At 29.0% G+C, this 14,666-nt stretch overlaps 1 long non-coding RNA gene across 1 annotated transcript; it reads right to left on the minus strand.

The window, feature by feature from the left end:
* Positions 1-11,636: 11,636 nt before the first annotated feature.
* Positions 11,637-13,797, minus strand: LOC126264570 (uncharacterized). Its single transcript, XR_007547257.1, has 2 exons — positions 13,579-13,797; positions 11,637-12,138 (listed from the first exon to the last, which is right to left on the minus strand). It is a non-coding gene; the product is annotated as an uncharacterized LOC126264570 (long non-coding RNA).
* Positions 13,798-14,666: the final 869 nt, after the last annotated feature.

Here is a 14,666-nt window from a genome sequence, read left to right on the forward strand (position 1 = left end):
TAATAAATATTAATATTAAGAAGCTGTACTTATGCAGAAGATTAAAGTCAAAATGGTATTATTTAATCGAATTCAGTGATTTGAAATTTAGTGGTTTAATATTGTCTTATAATACGTAATTTTGATAGGAATATCGAATTTTTAGTAATAAAAACTGTTTCCTTTTAAGTTCATGTAATGCATAAAATTAAATCATGTGATTATCATAAAAAAATAGTTGCTGGTGCTCTTGTGACACTGAGCAATTCGTCATGTCAATTTTTGGCAAAACTAGATTACATTGAAAATATGACTTTTTATTCGAGATCGACAATTTGTTCCATTGAAAAGTTATTATGGTGCTTTTTATGGACTCATTGGATATTATAATTAATATAATTTGAAACAGCCTGAAAACTGAATTAATTGTACTTCATTTTAGTCACAGTATTTATAGTATTAATTAATTATAAATCCAGTTAATCAGAAACGAATTTATGAATTTGAAAATTCAGTATGTGGTACAACCATATTATTAATCATATTTTCTACCATAAATAAGATGTATTTTGCATAATTTAACCTGTACTAATATTCATAAATTAATAAATATTAATATTAAGAAGCTGTACTTATGCAGAAGATTAAAGTCAAAATGGTATTATTTAATCGAATTCAGTGATTTGAAATTTAGTGGTTTAATATTGTCTTATAATACGTAATTTTGATAGGAATATCGAATTTTTAGTAATAAAAACTGTTTCCTTTTAAGTTCATGTAATGCATAAAATTAAATCATGTGATTATCATAAAAAAATAGTTGCTGGTGCTCTTGTGACACTGAGCAATTCGTCATGTCAATTTTTGGCAAAACTAGATTACATTGAAAATATGACTTTTTATTCGAGATCGACAATTTGTTCCATTGAAAAGTTATTATGGTGCTTTTTATGGACTCATTGGATATTATAATTAATATAATTTGAAACAGTCTGAAAACTGAATTAATTGTACTTCATTTTAGTCACAGTATTTATAGTATTAATTAATTATAAATCCAGTTAATCAGAAACGAATTTATGAATTTGAAAATTCAGTATGTGGTACAACCATATTATTAATCATATTTTCTACCATAAATAAGATGTATTTTGCATAATTTAACCTGTACTAATATTCATAAATTAATAAATATTAATAAATGATAATGTACGTATCTTTTGTCACTTACAAAATAGAAGAAGCTGTACTTATGCAGAAGGTTAAAGTCAAAATTGTATTACTTAGTCGAATTCAATAATTTGGAATTTAGTGGTTTATTATTGACTTATAATACGTAATTTTTTATAGGAATATCGAATTTTTAGTAAAAACTGTTTCCTTTTAAGTTCATGTAATGCATAAAATTAAATCATGTGATTATCATAAAAAAATAGTTGCTGGTGCTCTTGTGACACTGAGCAATTCGTCATGTCAATTTTTGGCAAAACTAGATTACATTGAAAATATGACTTTTTATTCGAGATCGACAATTTGTTCCATTGAAAAGTTATTATGGTGCTTTTTATGGACTCATTGGATATTATAATTAATATAATTTGAAACAGTCTGAAAACTGAATTAATTGTACTTCATTTTAGTCACAGTATTTATAGTATTAATTAATTATAAATCCAGTTAATCAGAAACGAATTTATGAATTTGAAAATTCAGTATGTGGTACAACCATATTATTAATCATATTTTCTACCATAAATAAGATGTATTTTGCATAATTTAACCTGTACTAATATTCATAAATTAATAAATATTAATAAATGATAATGTACGTATCTTTTGTCACTTACAAAATAGAAGAAGCTGTACTTATGCAGAAGGTTAAAGTCAAAATTGTATTACTTAGTCGAATTCAATAATTTGGAATTTAGTGGTTTATTATTGACTTATAATACGTAATTTTTTATAGGAATATCGAATTTTTAGTAAAAACTGTTTCCTTTTAAGTTCATGTAATGCATAAAATTAAATCATGTGATTATCATAAAAAAATAGTTGCTGGTGCTCTTGTGACACTGAGCAATTCGTCATGTCAATTTTTGGCAAAACTAGATTACATTGAAAATATGACTTTTTATTCGAGATCGACAATTTGTTCCATTGAAAAGTTATTATGGTGCTTTTTATGGGCTCATTGGATATTATAATTAATATAATTTGAAACAGTCTGAAAACTGAATTAATTGTACTTCATTTTAGTCACAGTATTTATAGTATTAATTAATTATAAATCCAGCTAACCAGAAACGAATTTATGAATTTGAAAATTCAGTATGTGGTATAACCATATTATTAATCATATTTTCTACCATAAATAAGATGTATTTTGCATAATTTAACCTGTACTAATATTCATAAATTAATAAATATTAATAAATGATAATGTACGTATCTTTTTGTCACTTACAAAATGGAAGAAGCTGTACTTATGCAGAAGGTTAAAGTCAAAATTGTATTATTTAATCGAATTCAATGATTTGGAATTTAGTGGTTTATTATTGACTTATAATACGTAATTTTTTATAGAAATATCAAATTTTTAGTAATAAAAACTGTTTCCTTTTAAGTTCATGTAATCCATAAAATTGAATCATATGATTATCATTAAAAAAATAGTTGATAGTGCTCTTGTGACACTGAGCAATTTGTCATGTCAATTTTTGGCAAAACTAGATTACATTGAAAATATGACTTTTTATTCGAGATTGACAATTTGTTCCATTGAAAAGTTATTATGGTGCTTTTTATGGGCTCATTGGATATTATAATTAATACAATTTCAAACAGTCTGAAAACTGAATAAATTGTACTTCATTTTAGTCACAATATTAATAGAAATTTAGAATTAATAAATTTTAAATCCAATTAATCACAAACGAATTCATAAATTCAATATACAGTATTATTATATTATTTGTCATATTTTCTACCATAAATAAGATGTATTTTGAATAATTTAACCCATACTAATATTTATAAATTCTTAAACAAAAAAAATTATTCATTGTAAGACTTAAACTTTAAAATCACGTACCATGGCAATGGAGGATATATGCATAGACGCTTACACCCCTGATACATAATATATCAGATATTCGGTTCGTCATACGAAAATAAACTAGTGGATTGGCCCTCCTCGACTCCGTGTGAGAATCAATATCCTACGCATTTTCTATATGCTACACGCATGTTCTCAAGATTTACCGAATATAGATTGGGCTTCGATATAGCAAACTTTCCGAGTATCAGTAAATATATCAATTTATATGTAGCCATACATAATGCCACGTAGACGTAACGTATATCAATTTTTGTTTTGCATTCTCCTCTCTCCTCCATTATGATACATAGGATTTATAGCTCCGCATAGAAATATCCATATATTTCTTTTGCCACAGGACCGACGCATCAGCCGGAATTTCTTTGGCTTTTTATCTCGTGTGTGGTTTTGATTTTCAAATTAGATGGATTTTCCCTACAAAAAAATTTGTAGTTTTTCTAGTTAAGAGGTTGAGAACAGCCAAACAAAGGAATAAAATACGATTAAGGGCAAAGCTCAGCTTGAAAAGTTTTGAAAGTCACCTGAAGTTTTTAACCGTGTTACTATTGTGAACTTCTCTCATAAAATTGTGTATAGGCAAATCAATATGATGTACTAGAGGTAAATGAAGTTTTGCCTTTAAAGTTTTATAAAAATTGAATGATTTTATTGCTCAACCCAAAACGGAATGCGGCATCCGCATTGTAGTTCTTGTTCCCCACATCGGATTCATGGGAAATCACCGAAAACGTTTACAAACGATAACAAGAAATATGTGCTTAGGACGAGATTAAATTTTCCGCGATTGGAAATGTTTTCGTGTTCTATTTTACTTCCTGTCTCTCCACGTCTATTTTTATTTCCGGCTTCCTTAGTACGTCGTTAGCTAATATAAAGTTGGAGCACCCTTATAACTCAGACCCGGCCGATGATCACATTATGGCCAAGACATGCATTCCTCCCAACCAAACATATCCCCCTGAATCAATACCCCACGTACAAGAGCATTTCACATGCACCGTTTACTCCACGAACATAAAGGACCAACATTTGTCCTTTTTTTTTGGCGGGTGGATTTTATTTTTAATGTATGGAAGAATTGACTTGTTATGCGCCTTATTGTTTCAGTTATTCAGTTAGAAAGGAAGCTATACCTATTGAGTATTCAATTCACAACAGGCACTGACATTATCAGATCATTCAATCAATCGAAAATGGCACCGAAAGCTAATGTGTTTTTCTTATTAGTTGTTGGTAGCATAAATAAATATTCGTCAATATCGATAACGCGAGCGAATTTCGCAGCTGAATGCCGCAAATCATGCGAAGCGGTGCACGCATGCCAGGCACCGTGGAACAAATCATAGGCGCCCAAAATCGACAATTGTCGATCGGAATTGGTGGTGTGCTGCCCTCCGTTCGCATATCCGTGATTGAACGCTATTTTATGATTGATTATTCCACAGTTCCTACCTTTGTTGAAACGATGTTGTAAATAACTATTGCTATTGTATTTCCCATTAATATATTATAACAGGTGGAAAAGTTCGTATCGAAAATTTATTCTAGACCAGCCATTATTTATGATATGTCAGAAGGATTTTCGTTCTAGGGCACGATTTATTATTCTTTTATGTTGTTAATAATGTATAAGCGAATCGATTTTCTACACCGTTTTGTCGTAACCTATTAATGTAAACGAAAAATGTCTTTACTAAAAAACACCAAATATTCCTTTGCTACAATATCCAAGAACAACTTTTGAGTCAAAGGTTTCAATAGATCAATTTTATACCATGAAGAAAATTCTCATGAAGTTTATTACAGACTCACATTATTTCTAGATAGTACCAACATTCAACCCATACCCAATTTTGTAATTTTCAAGACAGTGGATAGAAAGGAATTTCGAGTGTTGATTAAAAACTGCTTTTTGATGGTGAAAATACTATTGAAGCAAACAGTGGCTTGATAAGCATTATGGGAATAGTGAAATCAACACTTATTGACTATACTGAATTTAAACGGCGGTCGTACAAGTACCGATAATACTGAACGCTTTGGACGTCTAAAATCGAAAGTCAAAGGTTTCAATAGATCAATTTTATACCATGGAGAAAATTCTTATGAAGTTTATTACAGACTCGCATGATTTCTGAATAGTACCAACATTCAACCCATACATGTCAAAATTTCATGACATTCTGGCCGTTAGTTTGGAGTTTACAGTCCAGTTTCGTAATTTTCAAAACAATGGATAGAAAGGAATTTTGAGTGTTAATAAAAACTGCTTTTTGATGGTGAAAATACTATTGAAGCAAACAGTGGCTTGATAAGCATTATGGGAACAGTGAAAATCAACACTTATTGACTATGCTGAATTTAAACGGCGGTCGTACAAGTACCGATAATTCTAAACGCTTTGGACGTGTAAAATCGACAGTCAAAGGTTTCAATAGATCAATTTTATACCATAAAGATAATTCTTATGAAGTTTATTACAGACTCACATGATTTCTAGATAGTACCAACATTCAACCCATACGTGTCAAAATTTCATAACATTCTGACCGTTAGTTTGGAGTTTACAGTTGTTTTGGTGACCCCAGTTTTGTAATTTTCAAAACAATGGATAGAAAGGACTTTCGAGTGTTGATTAAAAACTGCTTTTTGATGGTGAAAACGCTATTGAAACAAACAGTGGCTTGATAAGCATTATGGGAACAGTGAAATCAACACTTATTGGCTATACCGAATTTAAACGGCGATCGTACAAGTACCGATAATACTTAACGCTTTGGACGTCCAAAATCGACAGTCAAAGGTTTCAATAGATCAATTTTATACCATGAAGAAAATTCTTATGAAGTTCGTTACAGACTCACATGATTTCTGGATAGTACCAACATTCACCCCATACGAGTCAAAATTTCATGACATTCTGACCGTTAGTTTGGAGTTTACAGTTGTTTTGGTGACCCCAGTTTTGTAATTTTCAAAACAATGGATAGAAAGGACTTTCGAGTGTTGATTAAAAACTGCTTTTTGATGGTGAAAACGCTATTGAAACAAACAGTGGCTTGATAAGTATTAAGGGAACAGTGAAATCAACACTTATTGACTATGCTGAATTTAAACGGCGGTCATACAAGTACCGATAATACTTAACGCTTTGGTCGTCCAAAATCGACAGTCAAAGGTTTCAATAGATCAATGTTATACCATGAAGAAAATTGTTTTGAAGTTTTTGACAGACTCGCATGATTTCTGGATGGTACCAACATTCAACCCATACGTATCAAAATTTCATGACATTCTGATCGTTAGTTTGGAGTTTACAGTCGTTTTAGTGACCCCAGTTTTACAAGTTTCAAAACAATGGATAGAAAGGACTTTCGAGTATTGATTAAAAACTGCTTTTTGATGGTGAAAATACTATTGAAGCAAACAGTGGCTTGATAATCATTATTGGAACAGTGAAATCAACACTTACTGACTATACTGAATTTAAACGGCGGTTGTACGAGTACCGATAATACTGAACTCTTTGGACGTCCAAAATCGACAGTCTAAGGTTTCAATAGATCAATTTTATACCATGAAGAAAATTCTTATGAAGTTTATTACAGACTCCTATGATTTCTGGATGCTACCAACATTCAACCCATACGTGTCAAAATTTCATGACATTCTGACCGTTAGTTTGGAGTTTACAGTCGTTTTGGTGACCCCAGTTTTGTAATTTTCAAAACAATGGATAGAAAGGAATTTCGAGTGTTGATTAAAATCTGCTTTTTGATGGTGAAAGTACTATTGAAGCAAACAGTGGCTTGATAAGCATTATGGCAACACTGAAATCAACACTTATTGACGACACTGAATTTAAACGGCGGTCGTAAAAGTACCGATAATACTGAACGCTTTGGATGTCCAAAATCGGCAGTCAAAGGTTACAATAGATCAATTTTATATCATGAAGAAAATGTTTTTGAAGTTTATGACAGACTCACATAATTTCTGGATAGTATCAACATTCAACCCATACGTGTTAAAATTTCATGACATTCTGACCGTTAGTTTGGAGTTTACAGTCGTTTTGGTGACCCCAACTTTGTAATTTTCAAAACAATGAATAGAAAGGAATTTCGAGTGATGATTAAAAACTGCTTTTTGATGGTGAAAATACTATTAAAGCAAACAGTAGCTTGATAAGCGTTATGGGAACAGTGAAATCAATACTTATCGACCATGCTGAATTTAAACGGCGGTAGTACAAGTATCAATAATACTGAACGCTTTGGACGTCCAAAATTGACAGTCAAAGGTTTCAATAGATCAATTTTATACCATGGAGAAAATTCTTATGAAGTTTATTACAGACTCACATGATTTCTGGATTCTACCAACATTCAACCCATACGTGTCAAAATTTCATGACATTCTGACCGTTAGTTTGAAGTTTACAATCGTTTTGGTGCCCCAGTTTTGTAATTTTCAAAACAGTGGATAGAAAGGAATTTCGAGTGTTGATTAAAAACTGCTTTTTGATGGTGAAAATACTATTGAAGCAAACAGTGGATTGATAAGCATTATGGGATCAGTAAAATCAACACTTGTTGACCGTGCTGAAGTTAAACGGCGGTCGTACAAGTACCGATAATACTGAACACTTTGGACGTCTAAAATCGAAAGTCAAAGGTTTCAGTAGATCAATTCAATCAAAGGTTACAATAGATCAATTTCATACCATGAAGAAAATTCTTATGAAGTTTATTACAGACTCACATGATTTCTAGATAGTACCAACATTCAACCCAATACATGTAAAAAATTCATGATATTGTGACAGTTTACAGTCGTTTTGCTCACCCCAGTTTTGTAATCCTCAGAATTGGAAGCGACCAAAATAGCTGTGAGATAACAATAACTTTCCCCCAAAAGATGTTGGCTAAAACCGGAAGTTAATCCTTCAACAAAAATTATTAATTACCCACTTAATGGTGCTAATTTAGTGGTTAATCACCCCATATCATTTTCATATTATCAAATTTAAACAAAAATATGTTACACAGTATAATTTGTGACAACAACTGTCTAATTTTGAGAAATTGTTGATATTATCGGTTGTTTACTGATACTAATTTTCGTACACGTTAGTCAGAATCGCTCCAGATGTCCAATGCCGTCTTGAAAGCACACCATATCAAACTCCTAAGTTCTAACCTTCACGTTTAAAGGGAAAATTACCGTGATCGGGTGCACTAATCCTAGTCGGCGAATAATACATTTTGCCACCTAATAACGGTAATTTCCACGATCGCTCTCAAACAATAGTCAAGAGCAACGAAAAAAAAACCCCAGTGGTCCCAAATGCACCTGTTTGTTGCATGCTAAACGTTACTTAGGCCCGCAATGGAATATAATTAAAAAGGTGCGTGTGCAATGGAGGCTTTATATAAAACCACTAGGTCAATCTATTGCGATTGTTATCGTAGCGGGCGTATTTTGTCCGACCCTGTGCGTGCATCGGCCCGGGCCCGACAGAAGGGAAGCGCGAACGGTTTGAGCCGGACATCCGTCTCACGTAACCTCAAGTGCATTCTTACCGTTCTTAGACCCCCGCGATCTTCAAGTGCGTTTCTTGAATAAACAATGATTGATGGATACGGTGTTATTCTTCGGTAGTACGTAGAAATGGATGAATTGTGATGTTATATAGATAATAGATTTTATATTTCTCTGGAATCCTTTGTCAACAAAAGTTATTTAGATAATGTAGGAAAGTGAATTCAAGGTGGTGATTAGTATGTTAAGTATTAATGACAAATGAGGCGTTTATCAGTTAAAAAAGGCTCAATATTACCGTCTAAATTAGTTACATTTATCAAAATATTTGCACAAACGTTATGAACAAAGTAGAAATCAAGTACTTTGAAATGCAATTGACTAATTAAACTAATCTCAAAAACTTTATAGACCAGATAGAGACCAATAAACTTGAAAATCAAGCACTTCAACAAACTTTCAAACTTTAAATAAAATTGATGGTCCATTATGCTCTGTATCGTTAATTAATATTCAATTCAAGATTTTTAAAATTTATTAAAATATAACAAAAATATTATAGACTACGTAGAGTTTAATAAACTTGAAAACCAAATAAAGTTGATATTCCATTATGTTCTGTATCATTGACTAATGAGGTTATGAACGTCAACTGTTTATCAATTAAGGAAGTAAATTGGTCTTATCTTAATATTCTATTCTAGATTTTTAAATTTTATAAAAATATAGCAAAAATATTATAGACTACGTAGAGACTAATAAATATAAAAACCAAAGACTTCAACATACATTCAAACATATGAAATAAAGTTTATAGTCCATTATGTTCTGTATTATTGAACAATGAGGTGACGAACGTCAACTAATTATCAATTAAAGATGTAAATTGGACTTATCTTAATATTCTATTCCAGATTTTTTAGATGTATTAAAATATAACAAAAATGTTATAGTCTATGTAGAGAATAATAAATTTGAAAACCAAAGACTTAAACAAACTTTAAAATATATGAAATAAAGTTGATGTTCCATTATGTTCTGTATCATTGACTAATGAGATGATGAACATCAACTGTTCATCAATTAAGGAAGTAAATTAGTCTTATCTTAATATTCTATTCTAGATATTTTAGATGTATTAAGAAGTAAATTGATCTTACTTTAATATTCTATTCTAGATTTTTAAATTTATTTAAATATAGGCAGACATAACTAAATTTTTAAAATGTGAAGTAAAATTGTTGGTTAATAATGTTCTGTATTATTGACCAATTAGATGATGATAATAACGATAAATAAACTACAAATGATATAAGCAAAATTATGAATTGAAGTTAGTTATCCAGTGTGATAACGTCAGCTGATCATCAATTAAAATCTTTTCTTAAAATTCCCTTTTACCTTTTTACGTTTATTAAAATAATTTAATAAAAATAATTGTAAAAAAATCAAGTATTAAAATAACTGAGCTTCTTTCAATGATTCTCATTTATCCAGTTTAAAGGTAAAATTTGATCATTGAACGTTTTTAATGTATTTCACTAATCTTTGTGCATTTCTATGCAACTTACTAAGCCTTCACCATCGTTTTCCGACAAATTAGACGATACTTCCGCTTTACCAACGTTTGTGCATATTTCCAGGCAAACACAAATACAACCCCGCAGGGAAGTATAAATGAAATACAATATGTGATGTTCAATAAAAGCATGTTGATTCGAGACATCGGGTTCCTTCGTTGCCATGGCTACATCTCCAAGGTTCATTAGGTTTACTTTATATGCGCCCGTCTCTATTCGACATATAAACAAATCCAAAACCATCCCTTGCCATGTGTGTATATTTATTTGCATAGTCAATATGTATCTTGTGAAGGTACGTATTGGCTAACAATGTCTATAGAAATTTAAAATCGCTGTGGGTTACGCGCGGGGTTCATCCACTCAAATCAAGTTGATTGCTCTCCAGTCTTTTGGCTTTCTGCGTCCTGAATAATTTAATATTTTATATTGCTCTCTAAACACGGTGATGATTTTGTACAATTTGGACTAACCACAGTTTATTTAATAAGGCAACAATTAATGATTTGTCCGTTAAATAAAATTAGTGACACAAAGCTAATTAATTACCCAAAACATTTGTAATAATACTAATAACAGACGACTGTTTATCTAATCCTTTGATCTGACCCTTACTAATTCATAAATGATTGCCGGAATAACATCTAATTTAGGAATTTATGTGGAAGCAACAGTTGTTACTTCTTACATATTCCGACTAATGACGATTAATAGTTTCTTCGAGCCTATAATTAAACTTACAGGGGGTGTGACTTAACTTGGTAATAACGGGGAGCTTTAATTAACAACCCTTATCAATATCATGTAATTATTGTTAACAGATACGTTATTCAGATTTCATAATTGCTCATTAAATCAATATTTAATATGTATACCACACATTTAACACCACAAATTGTTACTCAATGTTAAATAATAAAAATGTATGAGATGAACGACCCTTATGAATCTTTTAGTACTTGCGGCCAGAAAAAGTATTTAACAGATTCTTAATACTGCATAACTGTTCGATGGACTCAACATGAATGATGTATTAGGACATTAGTTACAGTTTACGGTAATAAAAGTGATTGTTTTTATGGTTTCAATTATTCAGCAACCTGAAACTGTTTAATGTTTATATTCTGAGGAGCGTCCTTATTTGGAAGGTGGTTTTGGAGATTCAAAAACAGTTTGCACACGGCCAATTGGCAGGACTTTTTCGCATTCTTCAATAGTCTTCGTTTAATTATATACCGTATCAGAAGAAGTGTTGCTCTTGTAGTTAAAACAACCACTGACAGTTTGAGCATCAACTTCTTTATGATTAATTAGTGAAAGTAGGTTATTTTAGTTAAGGAGAAGCTGTATATCTGTATTGAGGTGGTAAATGAATAAAATGTTAGTAAAAGTGTTAGAAAACAGGAGTGTTAAAATAAAAGTAACAAGTGATTTATTAGCTAATCGAATAGGTCGACATGAATAGGTAACCGTGAAGGGTTTTCATGATTTAGTGCCATCATGGGCAGGCCAACAATAAAAATGGGATGTTTTAAATAATATCACAAGCTCCATTAAATCGCATAAAATCGGCGATAACGATCGTACGCAGTGCACTCAGAACGCATACATATGTTAAAAATATGCAGATTCGATACAAATCCACAATGAAGCGCTTATTCAAATACATCATGCACCAGTGGGCAGGTATGGGATTCCAGTCTACCCATCAACCCTTTACTTCCTCGCCAGCAAACAATACTTGATTTGTGGACCATCTGCATACACCAGACGAGAGACCCCATCAATGCCTTACTTAACCTTAGCTCTCGCTCATCTAATGTTTTACCCTCATCTGTGGCGAAGGTAGCTTTTTTGTTCATACGGTAATGAGTTCGATTTCACGTGGGGAACGGTCTATGGGATTTTTTTTAACGGCTACAAAAAAATTAATGCATGAATTTTTATTATATCAAGTTTTTTGTTCAGGACATATGTTTCGTCATTGTTTTTTATACTGTTTTTGGGCTATTGTTTGTGTTTTCTATGCTATCTATGTACTACTATAGTTCCTGATTTGGGTAGTTGAATAATCATTCAATTTGAGCTTATAAATTTCATTGTTTGATGTTCAAACATAAAAGTACAATTTATCTGAATTATTTAATATCATATTAATTTGTTCTTAATAATTATTTTTTATGATTTCTATGGTTAGTTATAAATAACATATACCTCTATAAAAATATTAATTTCAATTTTCGACTTGTTCCTACAGTTATTAAAATATTTTGAAAATTTTAAAATATATTTGTTCTTACTTTTTAATTTTTACGAAGATGAGTTTGAAATGAAATACTAGTACTTATTTACTTCAAGTAACGTTGATAAAATTAAGTTGTAAAATATGTAGAAATTATTAACAATTATAAAATTAATATTTTCTAAAAGACTATAAAATTAGTTGTATTGCAATATCATATGTTACTTACACATAAAAAAATCTGAAATTTAAATATGAAAAAACATTAAAATATTTAAAAATTAATTAATTTGATAAAAAAATACTATATTTTAAACATTATCATTAATATTTGTGTTTTTTATTAATATATTAAAAAAATACTTAAATTTTCTAAACTATTATTACAATTATAGAATATTATATTTGTAAGTAGCATAAAAAAATCTGAAATTTAAAAATAAAAATAAAATATTTAAAAATGAATTTGATCAATATATATATACTAAAATACTTAAATTTTAATAATAATATATAATATTTAATAATTTTTGTAAAATTTGACATTTGGAACACTTAAATTATATTTTTTATAATTTAATTTTATTATTTATTATTACTCTGTTATTCATTAAAATTTAATAATCTAATTTAATTCGTTACGGGGGTTAAATTAGAATTACATATTTCAATTACTTATATTAAAAATAATTAAAAATATAAATTATCCAATTATTTTTCAAAAATATTTTCTGGTAATTTGCTAAATTATTGCATACAAATTAACAAATACTTAAATTTTCTTAAACTATTATTATTCCTTAAATTTATTTTTTTTGACAATAAGTATAATTCCTTTCACTTTATTTTAACAGTTTAATTTAACATTAAAAAAGTATAAAAATTGAATTAGATGTTCTAAGATTAGAAATTTTAATAACATAAAAAAATGATATATTAATTATTGGTTTTTAATATATTTTTGTAAAATTTGACATCTATGACTTTTTTTCCATTGAAACACTTAAATTTTTTTTTTATTAGTTTAATTTTATTATTTATGCTATTCATTAAAATATATTTTAATTTAATTCGATGAAGGGGTTAAATTAGAATTACATATTTAAATTACTTACATTACGTAGCCCATTAAAAATATAAATTATCCAATTATCTTCCAAAAATATTTTCTGGTAATTTCCTAAACTGTTGCATACAAATTACCAACGTTACATAATAAATATTCGTTCCATAAATAGGTATAAAAAGGTGGTGCGCATCTGCCTGTTATTATAACCCTTCTGGTCCCTTGATTTTTTCACAGGTCGGTTGAGAAAAACTACTTTAATTATAGGTTACTTCCGTATAACAATTTTGTAGAACGTGTCATTTCTAACAAATGACATTTAATAAATGTTGAACGGCGACTGGACAGGAAACACACCGTGTATTATAAGCCTGTTTTGGTAGTAATTTTTTATTCAAAATTAAATTGGATCAGTTGGTTTACTATAGATTAAATTTATGATTAATTTCTAGAACATTTATTTTAATCTATACTTTTTGAAAGAATATTTAAAAGTTGTAATATAAATTTTAATAGAATAATTTAGTGATTCCTTATTTTTATGAGAACAAGAAAAAATTCAATTTATCTTCATCTTAAAATATTTATTCTAATTTTATTTAATAATGAACTTAATATGAATTATTTTAAATGTATAATTTTTTAGGAACATTTTAAAATATTGAACACTATTTTTATTTATTCTATAATACATAAAAATTTTGAATAAAGAGATAATTATAAATAAAATTTTACAAAAATAAATAATTTTCAATGCTTAATTATTACTCTATAATAATTAACTTTTATTCAATACCGACTTTTTAGGACAATTTGAAAATTCTAATAAATATTCTAGTAGAATTATCTTAAAATAATTATTTCCTAATTCGTATAATTTTTAACGTATTGTTTTCAGGAATATTTGAAAGTTCTATTAAAAATTTATTGAAAATTTGTTAACTCTAATTAAACAAATATATTTTTTAAATGTTAATTTCAAATTATTTAGATTACTATTACTATATTATTATTATATTATTATTTATACTTATTATTACCAGAAGTATATATAGAATTGATAAATCTAAATAATTTTCATTCTAAATGTTCATTTCTAATTTATTATAATAAAGTGGTAAAACATTTTATTTATAC

Source organism: Aethina tumida, chromosome 2, assembly GCF_024364675.1.
Source record: "Aethina tumida isolate Nest 87 chromosome 2, icAetTumi1.1, whole genome shotgun sequence".
Classification (NCBI taxonomy): Eukaryota; Metazoa; Arthropoda; class Insecta; order Coleoptera; family Nitidulidae; genus Aethina; species Aethina tumida.